Here is a 15275-nt window from a genome sequence, read left to right on the forward strand (position 1 = left end):
CTCTATGCCAATGACTCTACACCACTTCACTCAAAACCACTGCACTCTACGCCAATCTATTCTGCACCAGTGTACTTTATGCCACTTCACTCTATTCTATGACACTCCTCTCCACTATACTCCACTTTATGATGCTCTACTCCATTAAACTCCATTAAACTCTACTCTATACCACTCCACTCTACAACACTCTACTCCACTCTATGACACTATTTCACTCTTCTCCACTCCCTCTATGCCCCCTATGCCACTCCAGTAGACTGTCACAAATCCGAACTCAGAAGCATCCGGGGGCAGCAGTCTGAGCTAGAAGAGGCGACCCCCCCCTCCCTTTTTAAGAGCACTAGTACACCTCGTCAGCAGAGACCTGGAAATCAAGTCCATGTAACAAAGTGGTCACCCTTCAGTTGGGAGGCACCAGCCAGCCTTACTTCACTGAACAAAGCCTAGAAAATACATCTGAGGCGTTGATGGGCACTGCCAACCTCCCCCCCAACAATGGGTAGAGTTGCCAGAAAAAGAGACCAGGAAACAGGTGCTACACAAGTAGAGGTGACTGCGGACTCTAGGGGGGAGGAGGGGGACAGTGCTTTGTGGTCTTTGCCCCCTGAGGACTTCACTCCGCAGGACATCATGCAATTTATAACTGCCTCTCGAAAGGCTCTAGCGACTAAAATAGACACTCTGATGACGGATCTGGGAATTCTGAGGGACGAACATCACCGCTTTGCTGAACAAGGCACCACAACAGAAAGAGACCTAGCAGATTTACTGTCAGTGTTGACGTCAGCGATTGAGCGACTTTCCACCCTAGAAGCCAAGGTCCGAACTCTCAAATTGAGGTCAGAGGATGCTGAAAATAGATTGTGCCAGAACAATAGCTGAGTGGTGGACTTGCCAGAGAAAGTAGAAGGAAACAGAATGGTAGAATACTTAGAATGATGGGTGCAGGAGAAGGCAGCAGTGGAGGATCTCTCAACATGTTTCGCCCTGGAACAAGCATATAGAGTTCCGGCGAGAACTCCTCTCCCGTGGTCACCGATGACCTTTAGTGGCCCAGTTGTTATATTATAAAGATAGAGACCATATACTAAACCAGGCCTGGCGCAAAGAGGACCTCACTGTAGAGGACAGCATAGTCTGGATCTTCTGAGACTTCTCGAGGGAAGTAAAAAAAAAAGGCAGCGATCATCCTTTCTAGAAGCGAAGAAAAAGCTCATACAGCAGGGTATCCTGTATGCAATGATATTCCTGGCCAAGCTAAGAGTGGCAACAGCAGAGGGCATGCTGTTCTTCTAGTTTCCACAAAAAGAATGGAACAGGTTAGACTAGCGCCCACAACCTGGACCCAGACAAAACACTCACAGCGGGCACCCCATAGGTCTAAATCAAAATGCAGGCCCAGACATTGCAACAAGGCTGTCCCTACAATGGAAGAAGTTTGACAGGAACGGCAATGAAGGTGGTGGCCTCACTGAGCGGCAGCAGTGCAAGTCCCTCGCCAATGTAGGAAGACACAGAGGCATGAGACTCGTACCGTGATCATGGGTTTACTGTGTCTGGAGACTCAAGCATTGAACTGCCTAAAGTGACCCCAGGGACTTCAGATGAAATTATATGATGGAGTTCGGATGCTGGTAACATGAAGTTGCTGCATGCAGGAGGAAGAATGAAGAAATGGGGAGGGAGAGGGGAAAGAATGACTGTTTTCCTCTGAGGGTGGAAAGATACTCCCTTTGCAGATGGCTGGGTGAAAGAACTCAGTCAGGAAGCACGGACCTGCCTTACCCGTAGACCGAGTTACACATGGGTTCTCCCTTGAGTGGTTGAGTAGTTTGCAAGTTTGGATGGGGGGGGGGGGCGTTGCCTACTTGTCCGGGGTAATGGGAGTTGGGGCGAATGTTAAATGTTGGTTGTGTGGAAAACATGAGATGTGTCCCATGGGGTTCCGTCATCATGGCTTATTCTAGGAGGCCATTGAAGGGAGGTGGGTTCGCACTCCCAGAGCGGAGTCACATGAGTGATTACAAGGTGGAGAGATGGCTAACCACATGACTTATAAATTTCTCTCCGGGAATATTAGAAGAATCACACAATCATGAAACGGTGTAAAGTTTTTTCGTACTTTTTTAAAAAAAAATGTTTTATTAACATTTTGAATTTCAACAATATCTGCAATACCATATGATTTCATCATTACATACATCACATCTTCCAATTTCAGCCATTTCTCGAACATCAAGGACCTATTCGCAAATATGTCCAAAAATTTCGCAACCATCTCTTTGCCCACACCAGTATACGAAATATTAATGTCTCCTATATGCACCTTGGCTAGTCGGAGTCGTCTGAAAGTTTTTCGTCTAGTGGGGGACCGCAAATGTTGCCTCGATACTCGTTCCATTTCCCCCATATCCGAGTCCATTTTTTGGGGCATCTCCTATGGACGTATACTGATTTTTCAGTCACCATTAATTCGTCCATACCACTACACCATTTTTGTAGTGTAGGAGCTTGCCTGGCTCCCCACAGTTGTGCTCTATTCCTTTTTGCTAATGCCATACCAAGCGCTACCCACGTTTGCGCTGCCTGATTAAGGTCTGTTGGCTCCCAGATGTTGAGTATGCATCTCTTTGGCTCAGGCGCCACCGTTATATCAGTGACCCGCGAGATTGTGCGCATGATTGCTTTCCAATATTTATTAATTTCCACGCATTGCCATAGTATGTGCCAGAATGTGCCTAGTTCCCCACATTGTCTGATGCAAAGCGGTGTATCTGCTCTGTGTAATTTATACAGTAGTGTCCTGGTGTAATATGTACGATGCAGCACCTTCAGTTGTACTAATTTAAATCTAGCTGGGATCGCTACATCCCTTGGGGATGCCACCGCTGCCTGCCAGTCGGTCTCATCTAGCTCGCCCAGATCAGTCTCCCATCTAGTTTTCAGGATTTCTGTCGGGTCCGGTTGGTTATTTATAATTTTCTTGTAAGTTAATGAGATGGCTTTTTCCATGATATGATCGGTGAGTAGTCTGTCCTCGAGTGGTGATGATTCTGGTAACTACATGCCTTGCGGGATCAGCGCCGTCAGTGCATGTCTTATTTGCAGGTATCTGTAAGTCTCTGTGTCTGCTAACCCATAATTCTGTTGCAATTGTGTGAACGGGATAATCTCCCCCTTTTTCCACAAGTCCCCTACCGTCGATATGCCTATCAGGTCCCATTGTCTGAATCCCTTCCTGTTCCGTAGTTTACCTAGTTTTTTTGTGTCCCATAGTGGCATTGCCTGCGTCACGACTCCCTCCCACCCCATGTCTCTCTGCACTTCATGCCAGATCTTAATTGTATGCGCTGTAGGCCCTGTAAGATTCCTTGTTTTATTCCTATTGTAGAGTTCTCCCATGATACCTTCTGCTCCCAGGAGATATCTGTCCATGCAATAAGCCGGTTCTTCCTGTTCGGCGTGAAGCCATTGGTTTATTACCGCCAGTTGGGAGGCCCAATACTATATTTTTATGTGTGGGAGCGCTATTCCTCCATCATACCAGCTTTTCACCAGTTTGTGCATCGCAATACGTGTCGCCTTACCATCCCACAACAGCTTGTTTACTTCATTATTGATTGCTATGAAGTACAATGGGGGGACCGGAAACAGTGTATTTTGTAGGAGATATAAGAATCTGGGGAGCGCCATCATTTTAAAGAGGGCTGCCCTGCCTAGCAATGTGAGTGGCAGGGAACGCCAGTACTGTACGTCCCGACGAAATCGCTCCAGAGGTTTTGTGAGAATTTCTGCAATGAAATGTGTGTCCTGGCATGTTATATAAATGCCTAAATATTTAAACCTGTCAGTTGCTATCCTGATGTCACAATTATGTGGGAGTCGCGGCTGTGCGCCCGAGAGTATGTACATGTGTGATTTTGTCCAGTTGATAGTGTATCTGGATACACGCCCATATGCTGCACAGATATCCATAAGGCAGTTAGGGGAGCGGGTTGGCGATGCCAAGTAGAGCAGTATGTCATCAGCATTTAGCGATATATGGTCCTCCCATCCCATTACCCACCTAAGCCCACGGATTACTTGATCTTGTCGTATCCATGCAACCAAGGGTTCTAGCACTATTGCGAATAGGAGCGGTGATAATGAGCAGCCCTGTCGTGTCCCTTTTGCCAGTGGGAAGGTGTCTGAGATTCGCCCGTTGGCCACCACTTATGCCAGCGGTTTTGTGTACAGTAATTCCACCCATTTTATGAATTTGGGTCCGAATCCCGAATGGTGAAGCACCGCGAACAAAAAGGGCCATTCTACCATGTCGAATGTCATTCGTGCATCTAACTAAAGAATCATGGCGTCCTCTTCAATAAGGGATTTTCGCGCCACCACGCTGTGCACTCGTCGCAGGTTTTGTGCCGTGTTCCGGCGCGGCATAAATCCCGATTGATCCAGGTGGATCACCATTGCCAGATAGGGCTGCAGCCGTGTTGCAAGCACCTTGGCTAATATTGTAGCTTCTGCATTAACCCCTTCAGTGCCCATGACGAGCTGGACTCGTCATGGGCCGCGGTTGCGCTGTGCCCATGACGAGTCCAGCTCGTCATAGACCCCGCCCGCTAATGCAACGGCCGGCACAGGGCGGGGAAAGGGGCGGGCACTGAAGGGGTTAATAAGGGATATGGGCCTGTACGACATGCAACTCTGTGGTGGTTTGCCCGGCTTGTGGATCGCGACTATCGTTGCCAGGCGTTGGTCTCTAGGAAGTTCACCCTTCTCTAAGCTATCTGTATACATGTTAAGTAGGTGGGGTGTCAGAATAGCAGTCGTATGTCTAAAGAACTCCACTGGAATGCCGTTAGGTCCTAGGGCTTTACCTGTGTGTAGCGCTAGTATTGCCTTTGTTATTTCATCTTGCGTGCGTTCCGCCACTAGTGCGTGCACCGCTGTTTGGGTTAGCGTTGGCATTTTTATGTCTTTCAAAAAGGTTTTATTTTCATCTATTGTGGCCGTGGCTGTCGGTGTATATATGTGTTCGTAATGGGTCGCCAGCGCATCTACTATGACTTGGGGATCTGAGGTTGCGATTCCATTTTGGATGTCTAATTGCGCTATCCACCTACTTGCTTTGTCCTTTTTGTCTAACCAGGCCAAAAGTGTGCCTGCCTTGTCTCCCTGCTCGTATACTGTGTGCTTTGTCGTCTTAAGTCTGGATTTTGCCTCCTCCCACACAAATGTCTTATATTCTTGCTGTGCTAGCTGGAGCCCGTGCGTAGTTTCTTCAGTAATATCTGAGGCATATTCTGCTTCTGCCCTCTCTACATGCTCTTCTAGCGCTTGGAGTTGTTGATGTTGTTCTTTTTTGTGGTGTGACACTAATGATATTGCCTGGCCACGTAGGACCGTTTTATATGCTTCCCATAGTGTCGTTGGTGACTCCACCGAGTGTTCGTTGTCTACAAAATATCGTTTTGTGGTGGCAGTTAGTTTTTTCTTAATCTCCTTAACCGTTAAATAGTGTGGATACAGTGGAAAAATCCTGCTTCTACCTGGGATGCCTGACGCATAGGTCATCAATACCGGTGAGTGATCCGATATGCCCCTGGGCAGGTGTATTACTTTTATTATCCTTTCCATCCCTAGCGCCAGTGTAAATATATAGTCAATTCTTGACACACTATTATGTACTCCCGAGTGGAAGGTATATTGATATACGTGTGGGTAGTTTTTTCTTACTTAAACAGGAGAGGTATACATATTGCGCTCTTACAAGAAACGCACCTAACAGCTAAAGAAGAAGCAGCGCTATAGAGGAGATGGAGAGGTCAAGCCTACTATACTACTTTCTCAGCTTATGCACGGGGTACACTGATTTTGATCCGGGCAGGGGTGCCATTCCAACACACAGGGCATTTGATAGATCCAGAGGGCAGATATGTGGTAGTGACGGGCCGCCTGGAGGGTCGAGACATAGCGCTCATAAACATCTACTCCCGAACATTCAGCAGGGATTATTTTTGGCTGCCTTGTCATGAGCTTTAGCCCCTTACCGAATTCATTCGACGATAGTGGGAGAAGACTTCAACTGCTTAGCAAACCCCTATTTGGACCGCTCACACCCTCCACTGAGGGACTCACCAGTAGCTAGAATGGCCCGGCTCTTTATGGGCTGGCAAACTAGGTGGGGGCTGATAGACACTTGGAGGCAGACTCACCTGCAGGAGAGAGACTCCTCTTTCTTATGAAGCTTACTCAAATAACACATACGTTTAGACACATTCCTATGCACCCAGATGTCCACACCCTGATCCATGAGGTTGAATATCTAGCCCAAACAATATTGGACCACAACCCAGTGCTATTACCCCTGAAATGGGAGCACCCAAAACCGTGCATTCCTACGTGGAGATTGAAACAATAATCACTGGAAGACTCACTCAACCAGGAGGTAATCAGGGACAGTGTCAAGCAATATTTCGCAGATAACAGCTACACAGCCACCTCCCCTTCAGGTGGAGTGGAATGTTTCCAAAATGGTGCCCAGTGCGAAGTGTATAGCGAATCGGTAGGAGTCAGAGGTACACTAATGCAGGACGTCTTTGCAGCTGAGGTGGAACTGAGGGAGTTGGAGCAGCATGGACCTGGGCGCCCAGATTTGCAAGCAAACCTGCTGCATAGTACGGAGCAAGTGGTGAGTCAGGTGGACTGACTCAGATGTTTCGATTATAGAAACTATATGGTGAGGGCGCATGTGGCGCTAAACCACACAGAGTCCTTATTGGCCTGGTTTGCTAATCCAGCAAAGCGGGGCTCAGTCAGTGGAAATCAAGACTGAAGGGGCAGCTAAACTATACAGGCAGGAAGAGATGAACCAACACTTCTACCAATAATATGCTGACTTATACACGAGCCAAGTCACACATGAGGATGGGAAATTACAGGTCTACTTAACACCTTTACCCCTTCACACCCTAACTGGGGGGTGACATCACCCTACAGGAAGTTAGAGCAGCAAAAAAGGGGTCAGCGAAAGGAAGGACGCCGGGTACCGATAGGTTTCCGGTCGAGTTCTGTGATATGTATTAGGAGGAATTGGCCCCTAAACTGGTAGAACTTTACATGGCCACCAGAGAGATGGGTTGACTTCCCACCTCTACTAGAGAGGTGCTGGTGATACACTTGCTGAGGCCAGGCAAGCCAGCATCCAACTGCAAGGCTTACCAGCCAGTGTTAATGCTTAACATTGACTACAAGATTCTAAGCAAGATTCTGTCAACCAGACTACTCCCATGCCAAAACTAGTATACCCGGATCAGGCAGGATTTATCCCTGGCCGTAATACCGCGCTTAATATACAGCACCTGCTGACTCTGTTGGAGGCTACTTCCTACAATCACAGTAAACCAGCGATATTTTCCGTCGATATAGAAAAAGCATTTGACACCCTGGAATGGTGGTACATATACAGGGTACGAGAATAAATGCAGCTGGGACAGGATTTGTGGCGTGGACCAGACTACTATATATGGACCCCATGGCCAGAGTTCACACAGGTCAGACCATCTATGAGAGCTATAGCGTAGGCCAAGGGACAAGGCAGGGATGCCCCTGTCGTCGTTGCTTTTTGCGCTGGCCATGGAGCCATCGGCCTGTCAGCCAAGAACCAGTAACTGGTTACAGTAAGTGCAGGTAGGCGAGCATTATCACTGCAAAGCCTTATATGAAGATGATCATTTAGTCTTTCTTAGAGACACAACAGAGGACCTGGGCGAGGCCAGGGCTATGCTGACAGAGTTTGGCACCCTGTCTGGCCTCAAAGTTAATTGGCAAAAATCTAGGCTGATCCTGACTGAGGCGAACTGGAACCCCCAGAGTGGTTACACTCCCTACAGTGGGACCCACAATGCCTCTCATATTTAGGCATCAGAATCTTTCATGACCAGGCCGATTTCTCTGATGGGAATGTGGGAGCGGCAAGCAGGTCATTATAGGCGAATACAGACTTCTGAAGGGCGTTTCCTCTCTCAGTAGCAGGCAGGGTGGCATTGCATAAGATGGTGACACTGCCTAGATTACTGTATTTTTTTTATGCCCCTGCTGGAATGGATTCCAGAGGGATGTTCCGGGAGCTGGACTCCCTTGTCACCTTGTTTATATGGGGCCCAGGGCATAGGAGAGTGTCACTCTCCACACTGCAGTGACAGGTGAAGGAGGGCAGACTAGTTGTCCCCAAATTTGAAGCACAACTCCAGTCCAGTGATTTATGCAGTGAATGGCAGGCAGACAGTACCAAGACTGAGAACTAGGGCTGTTCGTCCCACAGCTGCATAGACTAGAGGTGGTGTTATTGAGGACAAGCCACCCTACGGATGAAGACACCTGGGAATTTCAGGTGTTGCCCCAGTGTTGGAATTGTTGTCTTCAGAAGATGCGTCGGCAAATCCCATACTTGCCTGACCTGCCTATCACGCTACCCACAACAGTACCCCATGGTGGAAACTGGGGGGGGGGGGCGGACTGACGGAATGGGTGGCAGTAGGTCAACAAAAGTGGGGGACTTATTCTGAGAGGGGGAGCTCCTCTTGTTTGTGGTCTTTAGGGAAAAGTGTTAACTTCCACTGGGCCATCAGAGCAGTGATGACGGCATTCCTTTAGCATTGGAAAAGAGGCCTAGTTGAACTGCAACCTCACAAAAGCTGCTGATGTATTGTACTGTCATCGGGAACCCACAAGGCAGTAACATGTCTTTATGGGGCAATAAGGGAAGAGGTGCTCCAGCCACTAGAAGCATTACGCACCAGACGGGAGGTAAACCTGGGAGTTACTATCCCTGAGGGCGATTGGGCGACAATGATAGAAAGAGTACCAAAGGTGTCCAGAAACACCAGATTTAAATTTAACAACTTTTAAGTACTTCATAGAGCGTACTTCACCACAGACCGCATTAATAAATACGTGTGAATGATGCTGGGGGTCCAAGATGTGGGGAGATAGGAGCAGAACTCTTGCATATGTTGTGGCACTGCCCCTCACTGCAGAATTACCAGGAAGAAGTAACGACAGTGACCGCAGAGGTCATAACAAAGGAGGTTCCTTGCACCCCTGGCCATTGTTTACCGAGTTGGTTCCCCCATATGTCCAAAACAAATGCCACAAGTAGATTTCAAGATCTGGCATTCATATTGGTGAAGAGGGAAATCACCAAACATTGGAAAGACCCAAGGACTCCATGAGTGACCACATGACGTAAAGAGCTGGAGAAATTGGCTGGATATGAGGGAGCATGGCTGTTGAGGGATGCCAGGAGGGTAATAGGGTCAATGGACATGCCCTGTGCTTGGGAGGCACTGTGGGACTGTTTAAAAGACCCAGGACCTCGGTCCCAGGTTCCGTCACTGGGGGGATCCCTTGCTCCACCATCCCCATAGAATGAGAAACCAATGAATGGACTGATCCTTGATTCCATGCATCCCAGTACCCCGCCGTTATGGGAGAGAATAGGGAACTCTCCATGCAATTTGCTTCAGCTGACTTGGCGTTTTCGGAAAGAACCTACCTAATTGAAGTATATGTTAAACTGGGACATAACTTATGGAAGGGGAGGGAAAGGGTGGTTTAGCAGGTTGGAGAGTGTTAAGAATGATGTTAGTTTGGTTAGGATAAAGAAGACACACATGATGAAAAAGGTAGATTTTGTGAGATTTTCCTCAAAGAAAGCCATGCCCAATCACAGCGGTGAACTTTCAAAAAAGGGGTCGACATAAAGAACAATGAAAAGTGATGGCTGAAAAATCTTAATAATGGTGGGGCATGAATATCTGCTATGAATTGCACATGATGGTCGAGGAAATGAATGAGCCATAATTGCTCCAGATGTGTTTGCGAGGGATTGTAACAGGGATTCTTCACTCAGCAAGACAGACCCTGGAATATATGGTTCACGTTTTATGGCCTTTGTCCATACTTGTACTTTTTTTTTGCAAGTAACATTTTGGTAACGAGGTATCTTTGTGAGATTAATGCAACAAATATATTCATGGAATGTGTTGAGGGTAATGAATTTAGAACTGGTTGATGCTTCTTTATACATGCAGAGGATAGTTGACCAGACATCTTGGATGGTTCTGAATTAGCTTTTCACTTAATGACCCGTTACTTATGGGTATTCTTCTTTACGCTGAATCCTGGTCTTCCTCCTCACAGTCTTTACATGTGAGATTCATCCTATCCCATAGACAGTTTGCCAATCCAAGCCAAGTAAAAAATAAAGTACTTTTGACCTGATTCCTTCAAATAAACTCCTAGCTTTCACTGAGGTCATGAAGGAAGTACAATCCCCGCGCTCTCTACCTCTCGTTTTTTCTGTCTCACGACTGTTATGTCTATTCTTCGGCTGGTAGGTTATTTCCACTTATACTTATATAGATATATTATACTTTAAAAATATATATCTTTGAGTGTACCTGCATTAGAGGGCTCATGCGGCAGAGCAGGAGCCAACGCAGGGGAGATTATTGACGTCTTCTGTGGGGTCTAACTTAAAAGTCCTGATTTAGTGGACCAATATTGCTAATTTCTTACCCTTTACTTTAATGCATTCTTTCTCTGGATATGCCCCTCTCCCTGCGTTGCAGATTGATTTCCTGGGAAGTACTTTTATTTGTTACTAAGTAGACTGCCACCTGATCCTATGGTGGCGGTAGTCTCACATAAATTATGGAGCTGCAGCAGTTCGGGCATATTTACAAGCCCCTAACATCACTTTTTAAGAATTTCTTGTGGCGATAGGGGCTTTACCGTATTTGCAAGGCTGCGTTAAGCTACTTAACATGTCTTAACCCCACTTTGTAAATAAGGCCCCCTTTCACGCCAGGCTTAGCGTGAAAGGGGTGGGCAATGGGTGTTGCAGTGGGCTTATGCGGCAACACCCATTTATTTTGACGCTGCCCCCTATTTACAAGGGTGGTGTAAATAGAACACAGTGCCAAAATTAAGACCAGGGAAAACTTAGTCTTAACATGGCGAAACGAAGAGATATGCTTTATTTCTCCTTGTTTTTGCAGTTTCTATGCGTGCTACATTGTGCAGCACACATAGAAACAGCAAATTACCATGAATTATTGTTTATGTGCAGGAAGGTGTCTCTTCCTGCACATAAACAACCATTAAAAAGTGATGATTTGCAGCTTTGATGTGTGCTACACAGTGCACTACACATAGGAGTTTCATATCGCCATTCTGGATTGTTTATGTGCACGAAGAGACACCTTCCTGAACATAACCAATCATGCCCTCAATGCAGGTACCCTTGCACTATGGTGCAAGGGTGCCTGTGTTGGCGCTAAGCAACTGAATTTAGCGCCAGTGCAGGGAGAAAAGCAGGGATATGCCGTATTATTATAAATATGGCATGTCCCTGCGTTTCTAAAGTGACGGAGCACATCGTTAGCAATTTTGGAGCTAACCCGCATTGTAAATATGCCCCTTTGTTTCCTCAAACAGGACCTAAGCAGGAAGTGCTGGGCCTGTTTCCTGGTGGCGATGCTTTTGTGCCTCCCTATTATGGAGTCTTGCAAGAAGACATAGAAGTGACTCCATTGCAACAAGAAGGATCTCCTCAGAAAAGATCTCTGGTCAATATGAAGGAAAGAGGAGCTGAAACACCTCGTCCTTCCAGTTCTTTCCTAAAGTGACTGATTGATGAGGCTGTTGCAGCTGCATTGTGAGCAAGAGATGCTCTGATTGCAAAACAGATAAGATGGCAAACGATAAGGCTGAGTTGTGTGACCCCAAAGCGGAGGATATAAGGGAATTCTAGATCCAGCTAGCAGATTATCCTTCTTAGATTCTGTACAACAGCAAGATGAAGAGAACGTTTTTCAAAGGGTTTGCCATGCTTTAGTTGCCATCCTCTCCTAAGAAGAATGAGAAAGTTGTTCCGTGAGGTTTTTCAGTCAACTTGCAATGTTCCAGTTCTCTTTCTACGATTTCAGGCACTCATAAACCTCCATTCACATGGATGTTAACAAGGAGTCGAGCATTTTACAGCCTTTCCATCGTTTGTTAAACCCGAGATACTGTTCTTTTGCCCTAGCCATGATTACATCCACTGTTAAGCTAACAGAATCCAGCACCTCTGTGCATGTAAATTAATATTTGTTTTAAAGCATGATGCAAAGATTCAGGTATAAAGGACTCTGTCCGCCAACACATACTGTTGCATTTTGTCTAAGTTTACACATTTGCTTCTGTGGAGCAACAAAGTATAAGGCATGTTGTACTACATCTAGAATCAGTATGAGGTTAGCATCAAAGTGAGATACGTCGATATCATTCTGACTTCACAATGCTTTTTAGGTCTCAGCTAGACAGTGCATGTGCTGTCTCGAAAAGACTGCTGTATTTAATATGTGAACTTCAGCCTGCCCATAGGCTTCCTATTTGCTGGCACCATTGTCACTCTCATATTCTTACTCCCCATTTGTCCATGGCCTGCATGCGTCATGACTTTTTCTTTGTTTAGCCCTCCCCGGGAGCATGGACAATTTACTACTATCCATCCACTGCTCTCATTTAAGGAACTGTTTTAGGAACTTTTTTTTTCTTTGTTTAAGAGCACTTGACATGAGTACTCATGTTTTCACTCGCTCTGAGCTCTGTTTCTGTAAACAGGCCTATAAATCCTGTTCTTATCTAATCACATTTGCTGTGCATTCAAAGACCAAGGTCAAACATCAGATGCTGTTTTCCGAGGGCGCCTGTTTACTTTTCTTACTCTGACTTCAAAGTGAGAGGATTATTTTTAATGAATGTCCCAATGATGCTTGCCCATCACCCAACCCCTTCCAGCTTCACTGCTTGACCTGTCCCCCCACTCCCTCCCTCATCACTGCTTGTTGAACTGTATTTGTCTTCTCGCCAATCTTAATCACGTACAACATTACTATCTACTATGTCTGCAATGTGTGCATCAGAAGCAGGGTTGCAGCGCTGAATACTCGACTAGTCTGTCTTCAGTTTCCATGGGCAAAGGAGTCTGTGTCTCAAGGTACTGTATTCCCGTTCCTGCCTTCTATACAGACCAGCTCTGCCCCTTCACTTGCTTGTTGCATCGCTTCTTCACCGGCAATTTCTGTTGCCTCTTGTGTTGCACCCCAAGCCAGCTGATGCCTTATGGTAAGTGACACAGCGTGTCTGGGTGTGTGTCTATGTGTTGTCATCCGCACTTGTGCGAGTATGCTACCTCCCATGTAAAATCAGGAGGTTACGCAAAAGTGAAGGCATAAACATACCACTCAAGTCACGTGTCAGCATCTTTGGCTTTGTCTCTCCCTTCCAAAAAAGATGAGAATCTTATTAAATTCTTTATTTGCACATTTAGCATTTTGAATTCTGTCTGAATAGTACCTTTTTATTAGTTTTTTGATTGATGACTTGTATATTCCATAAAGTGTGTGTAGTTGAAGTTTTCCTTAATTGTTTGATTTGAGCCAGGTGCATTGCAGCTTTCTAATTTGTTGTTTTATCTTTTTTAGCTCTGCGTGTCTTCAAGATGCTTGTTTTCTTTTGGCCTGTTTCTTTGTTCTTAGTGGTATTAGTATATAAAAAGCTTCCTGTAGCCACTCAAAGTTTTTGAATGGAATGTATTGAGTCTAGATCTGTGTTGGATGTTAGTTGTGTTTCTAAGTATTCAAATTTGAGTTTGTTCCACAGTTGATAGGTGAATGCATGTAAGGTGGTCTTAGGTGTGTTGATTTGTGGTGTTTTATGTTGGAACGCTACAAAATTGTGGTCTGCCATGTGACTGGAGTAATCCTTTGAAAGGTAAATAGTTCTGGATTTGCAAAAAATGACATCTAGGATGTACCCAGTGATGTGTGGGGATTTGTGTACAATCTGATGTATGTTCAGAATGACTAGGCAATGATGATAGTTTTTGTATGGGGCATAGTAAGTTTGTCAAAGCAAATGTTTAGGTCACCAAGAATGTATAGGTTGGAGTGTAGTGTTATAATATAAGGTTTTAAACTGTATCTGGAAATGTGTCTGGGAATTTTGTATTATTAGGTGGGGGTCTGTAAAGGAGAGGTTACCAGAGGAAGTTGGTGTAGGGTTGCATCTGGTGATGAGGGCCTCACAACCCAATATGGACATATTGTCAGCTTTGGTGAGGTTTATTGTTTGCTAGTATATAACTGGTAGTCCACCTCCTCTTTTGCCTACATGATTTTGTGTGATAGTTTGATACCCTGAAGGAATGGCTTCATGCAACACTGGAGCCAAGTCATCTCCCGACCATGATTCAGACATGAAGTTAGGTTGTGTGCCAGTGAGTCGGTCGTAGATGTGGTGCTTGTTTTTAGAAAGTGATGGAGCATTTATTATTAGGCCATTTAGAGATTGTGTTTTGGTGTTGGTGTGACTTTGTTTTGGAGAAGTGTGATCAGTATTTTTTTAACTTGTGGCAGGCATGTCATTAATGCTGGTGTTAACTGTATGAGGATAGCAATTCTGTTGTTTTTCTATAGCCTATTCCTCGTCCATCAGGCCTAGCGGGAATTTTGTTGGGCCTGCATGTGTAGGTGATGGAGATTATGGTTGAGACTTGAAAGTGAGTTGGTGAATTGTGTTATTTTTGTAGAGTAGCCTTGTTGCATAATAGTCATGGAGAAGCGAAGATGTAGACAGTGGCATGTTGTTTATTTTGTTTGCGTCTGTTTAGGGTGGAAGGTGCATGGGTTAGAGGAGGTGGTGGAGCATGTGGGTCATGTTTTAAGGCTTTAAATCGTGCAATGGATGAGAGGCGGTGAATTAGAGTTGTTGTGTTGGTATATTTGTAGTAGGTGTTGGTGAAGATAGAAAAGTTGGGAGTAAAGGTGGTTTAGGATGTGTATTAATTGTGTAGTCAGGAGGGTGGGAGTGGGTGTATGTTTCTAACTTGTGAGTGAATTTATTATGAAATTGTGTGTGAGAAATGTGAAGTGCTGGTATGTCTGTTATGTTTTTTTTTGTAGAGTAGTGAGAGGGCATATTGATGTAGTGGTTTTCTGAGAAGGATTTGTATGTGCAGTACCGCTGGTGAGTGGAAGTTGTGTTTTCGTAAATGGTGTATGTGGTGTGTGAGAGGGGATGGACAAACGTTATGAGTGTTTGTTTTTGATTTGATAGCTGGAAGAGGTCATATCTGTGGTGGAGTGGAGTGTAAGAATTGTTTGGTTGTGTGATTTTGGGTTTAAAAAAAGGAGGCAGGTTATGGGGGATGATAAAATGGAGGGCTG

The 15275-nt window shown here is 45.5% G+C and overlaps 1 protein-coding gene across 3 annotated transcripts in view; it reads left to right on the forward strand.

Annotated features, from left to right (window-relative positions):
* The window catches only part of LOC146797818 (SPARC-related modular calcium-binding protein 1-like), a 485550-nt gene that overhangs the window by 436629 nt on the left and 33646 nt on the right, over positions 1-15275 (forward strand). The gene's annotated exons all lie outside the window — the stretch shown is intronic.

The sequence above is a fragment of the Triturus cristatus genome, chromosome 9, assembly GCF_964204655.1.
Source record: "Triturus cristatus chromosome 9, aTriCri1.1, whole genome shotgun sequence".
NCBI classification, from domain to species: domain Eukaryota; kingdom Metazoa; phylum Chordata; class Amphibia; order Caudata; family Salamandridae; genus Triturus; species Triturus cristatus.